This window comes from Pristiophorus japonicus, chromosome 1 (genome assembly GCF_044704955.1).
Source record: "Pristiophorus japonicus isolate sPriJap1 chromosome 1, sPriJap1.hap1, whole genome shotgun sequence".
NCBI lineage: Eukaryota > Metazoa > Chordata > Chondrichthyes > Pristiophoridae > Pristiophorus > Pristiophorus japonicus.
In genome coordinates, this window is record NC_091977.1 from 77,648,740 (window position 1) to 77,660,834 (window position 12,095).

Genomic DNA, 12,095 nt, shown 5'->3' on the forward strand with positions numbered 1-12,095 from the left:
GTCCAGATGGCCACGCCTATGGGAATAATAGGGTGCTTGGGTGAGTTCTATAGCGACTGAGAGACTTTCGAACATATGTGGAGTGGCTGGAAATGTTTTTCACCGTGTATAGTATTGTCGAGGTCCCCGATGATGAAAACCGTAACCGGGTGGTGTTAGAAAGGAAATGGGCTATTTTCTTGACTGGAGCAGGCCCCAAGGTATATGAAACCCTGAAAAATGTGGTTGATCCCGTCAAGCTGAAGATCACACCACTGACGGAGATTCTAACCAAGTTAGTTCACTACTGGAAAGAGCCCCTGGAAATTGCTGAAAGTGTTTGTTTTGGAACACAAGATCAATTACATGACGAGAGTATCAGTGACTACATTGTAGCTTTAAAAGTGCTATCTAGTCACTGTCATTTCAGAAACTTTCAGGACCGAGCTTTACGTGACTGCTTTGTTTGTGGGATGAAAACCGAAGCAGACAGAAGGATTTTGTTGACAACCCCTAACTTGACATTTGATTTAGCTTGTCAGACTATTATGTCGATAGATATGGCTGACCAACACTCCTGAAAGTTTCGCACCATTTCCAGTCATCAGACAACCGAATTGAATCACCTGCTGGTTAAAAATAAAAGGCAGTTGGGCCTCAAGGCCTCAGGAGCTGGCTAAAGTAACAGTGCATTGAAGTCATACTATCAGTGCCTGGGACAACACATTGCTCAAAGCTGTCCATATGTGAAGGCAGAGTGCTTTTTCTGCAAGAAAACTGTGCACCTTGCAATGGCATGCTGACTGAAGTGTAAACCGAATTGCAATGCTATAAGTAGAAATCGCCAGAGACTACATAGCATTGAAGAGAAGCAACAAGACGAGGAGGTTCTGGAGATACACATCATCAGGAGCACAAGGGTATCTAACAACGATTAGTGATGTATTGTCATCCAAGTAGACGTTGCACAAAGCAGGATATCCATGGAAATGGCAACACTGATGCATCCATGAGCATAGTACTGGAATCGCTATGTCTCGACAATTGATTTTCCACTGGAGAAATCGAAGATAGAGCTATGAGGCTATTCAGGAGAGCAAATCCCTGTTGGAGGACGTATCACCATACCTGTGAAATACAAGGATCAGTTTCAGAGCTTGCCTCTCATAGTAGTGGCAGGAGACAAGCCTGCCTTGATAGGTAGAAATTGGTTGGGATCACTGAAGATGGATCGTAATGAGATTTTTCATGTGGAAAATAAATTTGCATCGAAATATAACATCATCAAGCAGTATCTGAAGGTGTTCCACGAAACAGGCAGTCCAATCCAAGATTTCAAGGCGAGTGTCAGAATGCAGAAGGACGCTAGACCAGTTTACTGCAAGCCATATCCCATATCATTTGACTCAAGGAGAAATTGGAGCAAGAATTCAAAAGACTAGAAACTGAGAACATTATCAATAAGGTAGAAGAAATTGTGTTTGATAATATGCCGCAATATAATGCAACTACTGATGTAAATATAATAAAAGGGTCATGTGCAAAAGTCACATGATAACTATTTGGAGCCATCTTATGTAGTGTGTTAGTGATGTCATAAAAATATATTACAGTCACTCACATTCCCTGTCATGCCAGTCGAAATAATGGTACACAGCAATGCCAAACTGAAAAAGCCATGATTTCTCTCTCATCCTCCCCTTGAATAGTCAATTGAAAAATTGCTATTAAGCCTAATGTTAAGTGACAAAAGTACAATGTGCCATGCAGGCACATTAGAAATGCTCACTAATTATTTAATGGATCAGAGACTGTTAAATGTTTCGGTAATGTGATCAGATTAATATCAGCTCTTGGGCAAACACAGATTTCATAGAGACTGGATAAAAGCTTTTTATAAAACATCCTCTCTGCAGCACTCAACCTCTTCACCTGAATAAGTGAGCAATACATTGCAAGCTGTAAAGTATCGCTTGTCATTTTCTTCGTTGTCGCTTCAGCTCCAGGGGAATTGCAAGCTTCTCATATTCTCAGCTAATGATATTTATCTTTCCCTCATATAACTTCCCGAAGCTCCGTACGATTTCCACGTTCTGCTGCCTGATTGCTGAAGGTGAGGCTGGGAGCAATCAGCCATCCTCCAGTAACAGACTCGCTGCCTGTGTGGTAACATGAAGCTGGCCTTATCCTGCCATATCCATCTCGGCTTATTGGAAACTTCTTAATTGATGAATGAGGACTTTATCAGCCATGGCAGGAGTCGTTATGTCTGTGATTTTCCTTGAAATGTATCTGTCACGCAGCTCAAAATTGAATAGCCATTTTTGGCCGGAGCAGAGATGTGGCAGTGACTTAAGGCACTCTGGAGAGAATGAATGATTAATGTAGTTTATAGACAGGCTGGCTCTTCTTCCGGCTCATGTGCTTCTTGTACCTAATCTCCAGTGGTTCAAGTTTGGATGGAGCTAATGAAAAAAGACTAGATGTTTTTCACCTTCCCTTTTGAGCCCACTGTAGGATTTATTCATTGACAAAATGTGCTAATGAAATGTCACCTTGGACAGCCAGCCAGAGGATTGATGGGCTGAAACTTTTGCACTTTATTTAACTTTTTGTGAAGAATGAATAACTCTAATGCTGAATTCTTCTTTTCATGCAACGGAAAGTCAATAATGAAATCGTAACTCAGCAAGTGTCACTGTACACCACACAAAGGAATGGAGGGCAGGAAAATAGGTTCAGTGATTTATTTACATTTATTGTTTTCTGTTTGGCGACATAGTTATACCAAACAAACTAAAGACAGACAATAGGAATTTCAATAATGTTTACTAAGAACGGTGCTTGCCTACCAGCAGAGTTTAAAAAAAAAGTTATTCAGACATGTGTAAAGCTGAGAGAAAATATGGTAAGGTATCTGTATTTCTGTTACATGTAACATTGGCCCTCTTTATGAAGTCTCCCCTCAGAACTCAAAAGTTTTCCCGTTTCAAAATTCAAGTATTTCACGCTTCACAACCTATAATTACCAACTAAAAATGTCGATGTTTTTTAAAAGTTTCCCTGTCAAAGTTAATTCCAGTGAGATGGATTGCTACACATCTCACAAATTGTGGAGTGATGTCTAATTACTTAGGCACAGCTGCATTTTCAATAGGGAGATCTAGATCCTAAAGTGTTAAGTTAAGGAAGCACTGGCACAGAACTGGTTCTGAATTTATTCTATGATCTTTTGCATTACCTGTACACGTTTAATAACAATGTGCATGTGGTGCTCAAAAGAAAAAAAAGGAAGGCTTGCATTTATATAGCGCCTTTCATGACCACCGGACATCTCAAAGTACTTTACAGCCAATGAAGTACTTTTGGAGTGTAGTCACGGTTGTAATGTGGGAAACGTGGCAGCCAATTTGCGCACAGCAAACTTCCACAAACAGCAGTATGATAATGACCAGATAATCTGGTTGGTTATTTTGATTGAGTGATAATTATTGGCCAGGACACCAAGAGCACTCCTGCTCTTCTTTGAAATAGTGCCATGGAATTTTTTACGTCCACCCGAGAGAGCAGATGGGACCTTGGTTTAACATCTCATGTGAAAGACAGCACCCCCGACAGTGCAGCATTCCCTCAGCACTGCACTGGAATGTCAGCCTAGATTTACGTGCTCATATTGAAACATCTTTTCTGACGAAAGGTTATTGTCCTGAAACGTTAACGCTGTTTCTCTCTCCACAGATGCTTCCTGACCTATTGAGTATTTCCAGCGTTTTCTGTTTTTATTTCAGATTTCCAGCATCTGCAGTATTTTGCTTTTGAAACATCTGTGGTTGTATTATATGATAATATTTCCTTTCTCCTCCCATAACATCAATTGATTTTTATTGAGTTAATCATTGTTACCCTGACCAAAATGAAATCTGTGATATAGTAATTCCTTTGTAAAGTATATAGAGCATTATGGGGAAATTTGAAAAGAACCACTTCTTTTTGTTTCAAAACGAGCATCCGATCAATGGTTGAACAAAGCTTATCGAATGCAATAATTAATCGTATGTGTGTTGGTTGGCAAACTGAAAATGGCCAGTTCCTTTACAGGAAGGGGCCATAACACTGTATCTCTTTCACATTAGAATTTCAATATAATTTGAAATTGATAACCTGATCTCTGCCGACTGTTTCAGAGTGCAATAGATTGCACACGGGGCCTTTCTTTAGATCTGAGATCAACAGCCTTATTCACCCCAATTGTTCCTAGTGGAATTCTGCCATGAATCGAATCAAGTGAAAGAGATAATATTATTTAGGAGCAGATAAATACAAGGCACCAACATTGCTTCTGTCTAACGTAATAAATAGATTTCCAGCCGCATGAATTCATATTGTGCAGAGTCTAGGGCTGAAACGGCACGTGTTTATTTTATTGTGAAATATGTTTCAGTAACAGGATCCATTAAAGAGATAAGCTTCATAATGTGATTCACAAGAATACGCTTGAGGTAAAAAACAAAATCCTGCTTTAGAATAGCCATCCATTAAAAAGCCATCAACAGTAAAACTTGAAATCTCAAACTATTTTATCTTACCAAAGGAAGGATGCAATGTTTATTCATGCAGCAATATTCTGTTCTTATATCCACAGGAAAATTAGCAATTGGAGCTGTCTTGGAATTTGTCATAATTGGTAAGTATCAGGATGTGCCCACCTGAATGTTTTGCCGCTAAATCTGGCAAGGTTTGTGGAATCAGGGGAGGTGTCTTATTTAGCATAGGAATGGCTGGTGCTCTAGTCCCTAAGCATGTGGCTGCCCCTGGCCCCAAAATAGGGGTACTGCGAAATTTGGTGCCTTAGCACCAGCAGTTAAGGCCAGTTTTGAGAAAAAATGGCAGCCGCCTCGCTTCCACCCATTTCCGGTGTGGTGTGCGCTGGGTGCCATTTTGGGGAGGGTGATGGCGCAGGATGTGTGTGCATCGGCAGTATGCAGAGTAGACAGATTGCGACATCAGTCAGTGTGTAACGCTGATTTGACGCATGACCTACCATTTTGGATGTCGCCGTTCCAAACAATGCCCTCTCATAAACATGCACAGCTGAACATGTGCTCAGCTGCACAAGGCACACCCACCAGCGCTATTTCTCTTGTGATGGCTCGTGCAGCTTTTATAAGAATACTGGCTTGCTGGAAGATATTTGTAAAGTGAGCAGGGAGTGCTGCTGGACATTGGGAAGATGTTGGCTGCTACTAGAAGGCCTCTGATTACACTACTTGCTCCCAGACATGAGGGTTGGAGTTGTAGTACCCCTCGCGCAGGGAGATAGAGCTGAGGCAGGAAAGCTGCTCAAAGAAGGAGGAGGAGGAAGAGGGGCAGGAGGGTTCTCGGTGGGAGGCCTTACCCACCTAGCCTCTTCAGGAAGCACTTTTCCTACCTGCACCTAAGCCAGCAGCAGTGTGTTCGGGAGCTCTGCTTCACCAAGGAGAGCACAAAATCCTGTACTCTAGGAAAAGGGACTTCATTGTTTTCTCTCTAAACAGAAAGAAGCATGAGGAGCATGCAAGTAGGATAGCCAGAATATCAGGCTTCCCCATGGTTCATCGACTGCACACATGATGCTTTGTGGGTGCTGCATGTCAATAAAGTGTACCATAACCATAAAGTGTACCACTCTCTTAATGTGCAGTTGGTATGCAATCACGCCCAGCATATCATGATGGTGAATGCATGGTAATCTGGCAGCAGTCATGATGCCTTCATCCTGCACCAGTCCGCTGTACCAGCAATCTTCCAGCCACCACATCGAATCTGAGGGTGGCTGCTAGGTGACAAGGGCTATCCACTCTAAACTTGGCTGATAATTATCCTCCACAACCCCACCACTTGTGGCCAGCAACCATATAATGTCAGCCATGCTGCCACGAGAAACCTCACTGAGCAGACCATCAGGGTGCTCAAGCAATGGTTCTGCTGCCATGACCACTCAGAATGAACTCTGCAGTACTCACCCGAGTGGGATTTCGAACTTGTGGTTGTTTTCTGCACCCTCCACAACATGGCCATCATGAGAGCACAGTCCTTGCCACCATCAGTTCTGCAACCACCTCAGGAGGCGGACGAGTAGGAAGAGGAGGAGGAGTAGGAAGAAGAGGACAAGGAAGAAGAGGAGGACGAAGAGGAAGAGGAGGAGGAGGAGGAGGAGAAAATAGGAAGGAGGCAGCCTGCAAATCCCCGTTCCCGACGGGCTGTCTGTAAACACATCATCAGACTTCAGTTCCTCTGAATGAAACCCTAGATCCCCATTGCTCAAAATTGTCACACCTTACCATCCCTCTTTCATGGAACATCACAGCGTCCTCTTGGCCACAATGCTGAAATGAAAGCCTGAACAAAACAAACAGTTTGAGAGCAGGAAATGGCCAGTTCCCACAGTATTTAAAGGGAGACTCACCTGCTCTAATTGTATCACTGTAAACATTTGGCAAATATTTTGCTTGTACATCTCAATAATTTTAAGGTGAGCAATGGCACCCTAAAATGGGTCTATAGTGGGACTGTGTCCTCGACTGTTGACGAAAGGTCACAGACTTGAGATGTTAACTCAGTTTCTCTCCCTGCAGATGCTGCCAGACCTGTTGAGTATTTCCAGCATTTTCTGTTGATGTTGTGGAATGACTGTTTCCTTTGTTGCTTGTGACTGGAAAACCTTCAGGAAGGGTAAGGGTTACCGGAAATACTATTTTTCTGAAAATTGGAATTCTTTTGGCCCTTCCATTTTTATTCGATGAAATAAACATACTGAAAGAGGAGGTATTAAGGGTTTTAGCAGCTTTGATAGTGGATAAGTCCCCAGGCCCGGATGAAATGTATCCCAGGCTGTTAAGCAAAGCAATAGAGGAAACAGCAGAGGCTTTGACCATCATTTTCCAATCCTCTCTGGCTTCAGGTGTGATGCCAGAGGACTGAAGTACTGCTAATGTGGTACCTTTGTTTAAGAAGGGAGAAAGGGATAGACCGAGTAATTACAGGCCGGTCAGCCTAACCTCAGTTGTAGGAAAACTGTTGGAAAAAATCCTGAAGGACAAGATAAACCTACATTTAGAAAGACATGGGTTAATCAGGGACAGTCAGCACGGATTAAGGGAAAGTCGTGTCTGACGAACTGAATTTTTCAATGAGGTAAGCAGGAGGGTCGGTGAGGGCAGTGCGTATGATGTAGTGTATATGGATGTTAGCAAAGCTTTCAATAAGGTCCCACATAGCAGACTGGTCACGAAAGTAAAAGCCCATGGGATCCAAGGCAAAATGGCAAGTTAGATCCAAAATTGGCTCAGAGACAGGAAGCAAAAGGTAATGGTTGATGGGTGTTTTTGTGACTGGAAGGCTGTATTCCATGGGGTTCCGCAGGGCTCAGTGCTGGGTCCCCTGCTTTCTGTGGTATACATCAATAATTTAGACTTGAATATAGGGGGTATGATTAAGAAGTTTGCAGATGATACAAAAATAGGCCGTGTGGTTGATAATGAAGAAGAAAGCTGCGGTCTGCAGGAAGATATCAATCAACTGGTCGCATGGACAGAACAGTGGCAAATGGAATTTAATCCAGACAAGTGTGAGGTAATGCATTTGGGGAGGGCTAACAAGGAAAGGGAATACACATTAAATGGTAGGACATTGAGAAGTGTAGAGGAACAAAGGGACCTGTGAGTGCATGTCTACAGATCCCTGAAGGTAGCAGGCCAGGTGGATAAGATGATTCAGAAGGCATACGGAATGCTTGCCTTTATTAGCTGATGCATAGAATATAAGAGCAGGTGGATTATGCTTGAACTGTATAAAACACTGGTTAGGCCACAACTGGAGCACTATGTGCAGTTCTAGTCACCGCATTACAGGAAGGAAATGATTGCACTGGAGAGGATACAGAGGAGATTTACGAGGATGTTGCTGGGAGTGGAGAATCTTAGCTATGAGGACAGATTGGATAGGCTGCGTTTGTTTTCCTTGGAACAGAGGAGGCTGAGGGGAGACCTCATTGAGGTGTATAAAATTACAAGGGGCCTAGAAATAGTGGATAGAAAGAGCTTATTTCCCTTAGCAGAGGACTCAACAACCAAGGGGCTTAAATTTAAAGTAATTGGTAGAATGTTTAGAGGGGATTTGATGGAAAATCTCATCACGCAGAGGGTTGTGGGGGTCTGGAACTCACTGCCTGAAAAAGTGGTGGAGGCAGAAAACCTCAGCACATTTAAAAAATACTTGGATGTGCACTTGAAGTGCGTAACTTGCAGGGTTACAGACCTAGAGCTGGAAAATGGGATTAGGCTGGATAGCCTCTTGTTGGCAGGCATGGACACGATGGGCCGAAATGGCCTCCTTCTGTGCTGTAAATTTCTATGATTCTATGATTCAATCAGATGGAAGGATAACATGGAGCTGCAACTGCATGGAGACAACAAAGGAGGAAGAGAGCTCACAGAAATTGTCATGCTCCCAATAGGGTGTAAATGCTCTTCTCAGTGGAGCAGTGCATAAGGAAACTGCACTTCTCCAGAGTGTCTGCTTAAGAAGGAGCAGGCTCACCAGACTTTCCATCACACCAGCCCCTGCACCCGCGCCCCTTCCCCAAAATGGTAAGCTGCCTATAACCAGCATGATTGATTGATTGAGGCTGATAGCTCGCCGCTCAAAGATAAATGAGGCACAATTAAGGTCATGGACCGTGCCTCCCGCCAACGCCAGCAGGTGGGTGCAGCAGATGCCATGCCGCCATACCTCCAGCCTGATGTATGCCACAAAAACAAAGTAAGCTACTCAAACATGCCCTTATCGCTCAAAAATCTGTCTATCTCCACCTTAAATATATTCAACGATCCAGCCTCTCTAGAGTGGAGAATTCCACAAATTTACAAACATCTGAGAGAAGAAATTTCTCCTTATCTCAGTTTTAAATGGGCGACCCCATATTCTGAAACTATGCCCCCTAGTTCTAGATTCCCCTATGAGTGGAAATATCCTCTCTGCATCTACCTTGTCGAGCCCCCTCATTATCTTATATGTTTTGATAAGATCACCTCTCATTCTTCTGAACTCCAATGAGTACAGGCCCAACCTACTCAACCTATCTTCATAAGACAACCCCCTCATTTCCGGAATCAACCGAGTGAACCTTCTCTGAATTCCTCTAATGCATGTATATCCTTTCTTAAATAAGTAGACCAAAACTGTACGCAGTACTCTAGGTGTGGCCTCACCAATACCCTGTACAGTTGTAGCAAGACTTCTCTGCTTTTTTGCTCTATCCCCTTTGCAATAAAGACCAACATTCCATTTGCCTTCCTAATTACTTGCAGCACCAGCAAACTTACTTCCTGTGTTTCATGCACAAGGACCCCCAGGTCCCTCTGTACTGCAGCATTTTGTAATTTTTCTCCATTTAAATAATAATTATCTTTTTTATTTTTACTGCCAAAGTGCATAACCTCACACTTTCCCACATTATACTCCATCTTCCAAATCTTTGTCCACTCACTTAGCCTGTCTATATCCCTTTGCAGATTTTTGTGTCCTCCTCACAACTTGTTTTCCCACCCATCTTTGCATCATCAGCAAACTTGGCTACATTACACTCAGTCCCTTTATCCAAGTCATGAATATAGATTGTAAATAGTTAGGGCCCAGCACCGATCCCTGTGGCACCCCACTAGTTACCGTTTGCCAACCGGAAAATTACCCATTTATCCCGACTCTCTATTTTCTGATAGTTAGCCAATCCTCTAGCCAAGCTAATATATTACCTCCAACCCCGTGAACTTTTATCTTCTGCAGTAACCTTTTATGTGGCATCTTATCGCATGCCTTCTGGAAATCCAAATACATCACATCCACTGGTTACCTCCTATCCATCCTGCTCGTTACATCCTCAAAGAACTCTAGCAAATTTGTTAAACATTATTCCCCTTTCATAAAACCTGCTGACTCTGCTTGACTGAATTATGCTTTTCCAAATGTCCTGCTATTGCTTCCTTAATAATGGACTCTAGCATTTTCCCAACGACAGATGTAAGGCTAACTGGTCTATCATTTCCTGCTTTCTGTCTGCCTCCTTTTTTAAATAAGGGCGGTACATTTGCTGTTTTCCAAACCGCTGGGACCTCCCCAGAATCCAGGGAATTTTGGAAGATTACAACCAAGGCATCCACTATCTCTGCAGCCACTTCTTTTAAGACCCTATGATATAAGCCATCAGGTACAGGGGACTTTAGTCCCATTATTTTACCGAATTGTTAGTCGTTCTTTGCTGGTTTTTAAAAGTTTTCCAATCCTCTGACCTCCCACTAATTTTGGCTACTTTGTATGCCATTATTTTCAATTTGATACCATCGTTTTATTTCCTTAGTTAGCCACGGATGGTTATCTTAAAGTATTTCCTTCTGATTGGAATATATTTTGTTGAGAGTTATGAAATATCTCCTTAAATGTATGCTACTGCTCATCAACCGTTCCACACTTTAATCTATTTAATCTGTTTTTTCAGTCCATTTTAGAGAACTGTACCTTCATACCTTTGTAGTCTCCTTTATTTAAGCTTAGGACACTGGTTTGAGATTCAACTTTCTCACCCTTGAAGTGGCAGGTCTCCATAGGAGTGAAGATTAGCCACAGTCTGAGCAAAGTGCCTCACCAGCTACTGTAATAACAGACGTCCTTAAAATAGCAATGTTAAATTGTGAATGGTTGCTTCAGGGATCGCACTGCTGATGTCAGACCCAAATCCCAACTGCCTCCATGGCAAAAATAGCTGATTAAATCCGTAATGACAACTCTCTCTCTTAAGCTATTGGCAATAAGCTATCAATAGACTAAACATATCAAGTTTGAATGTGCATCAGGGACAGATCCACCTGGATACTGCCAGGAACTGCTTAGGTAAGACTGCATTTTGTGCTTCATTTTCTTTATGTGAATTAGGGTGGACTCATGGGGTTTCAATTGAATGCATGACTACACAGATTTGAGGAGAAAGACGTGTCTCTGCTAACTTCATGCGCAATGCAAGGTTCTTATTGCACTGATTGCCGCAGATATCCCCCACAATAAGGCAGCAACCCACTGTGAATGTACAACAGTGGTAGGTCATTCAGCACACCATAATCTTTATCACTTTGCTTTTGTATCAAAGTGTTGGTTGGTTAGTGCAGTAAACAGACAAACCACAAATATGAGCTTCAACTGACTTTTAAATAAAAATATTCGTTAAGTTACCAGAGCCCTTAAATCTTCAGTAACGTCAAACTTATTAGTTCAAAAAAATGTTTTAATTGTTTTTATTGGAGACCTTTCACAGTCAATGGTTTGTGTGACAGTGTGTAGCAATCTGTGAGGCATTAACCTCTGAACAGAACTTGTACAATCTTCATGACACTGCACTCTTTAAAGATTGACGTCTATAATCGCAAATCAAGCTGAAAATGTCTTGAGATAAAATAACCCCTCACACTGCTACATAAGCAAAAAGAATCTTTCTGTTTTTCAAATTGAGAAAGATAGTGATTACGCAGGCACACTTTTTAATCCTCCGTACAGTAAATTATTATAAGTGAACTTTGTGGAAAACCTACCAATATCCCAGCTCTGATCATCAAAGCAGGTGAAAGCAGCTGACTTGAAAGTGTTAAATTTTTATCAACTAGGTTTGTTTGGAGATATTAGGAAGGATGGATCTCCTGATCTCTTTTAAAGCTGTCTTTTCTCCTACAAATGCAGCTTTGACATTTCCCTTTGGGTAAGTTATTGAATTATACTGCAGTATACTGTAATGCAATTTTCTCTCAAAGCCTAACTAAAAGTGATAGTCCAGTGGATTGAGATGTAAAATTCCTGTGTGAAATGAAATTAAGAGTAATTTAATGCATTCCCCTGCTTTGTCTGGCTTGTAACCTAATTATACTATCAATATCTGCTGATGATGCCGACAAGACCACAACCATCCATATTCTGGTGGATAGACAAGGTTAGAAAGGTTTTCTTGAGGAACAATTTGTGACTGCCTGAACCTTTCATTTACTGAAAAGTCTAAGGCCACAACAGGTACAGACCAACATCAAACTGCATTGTTCCCA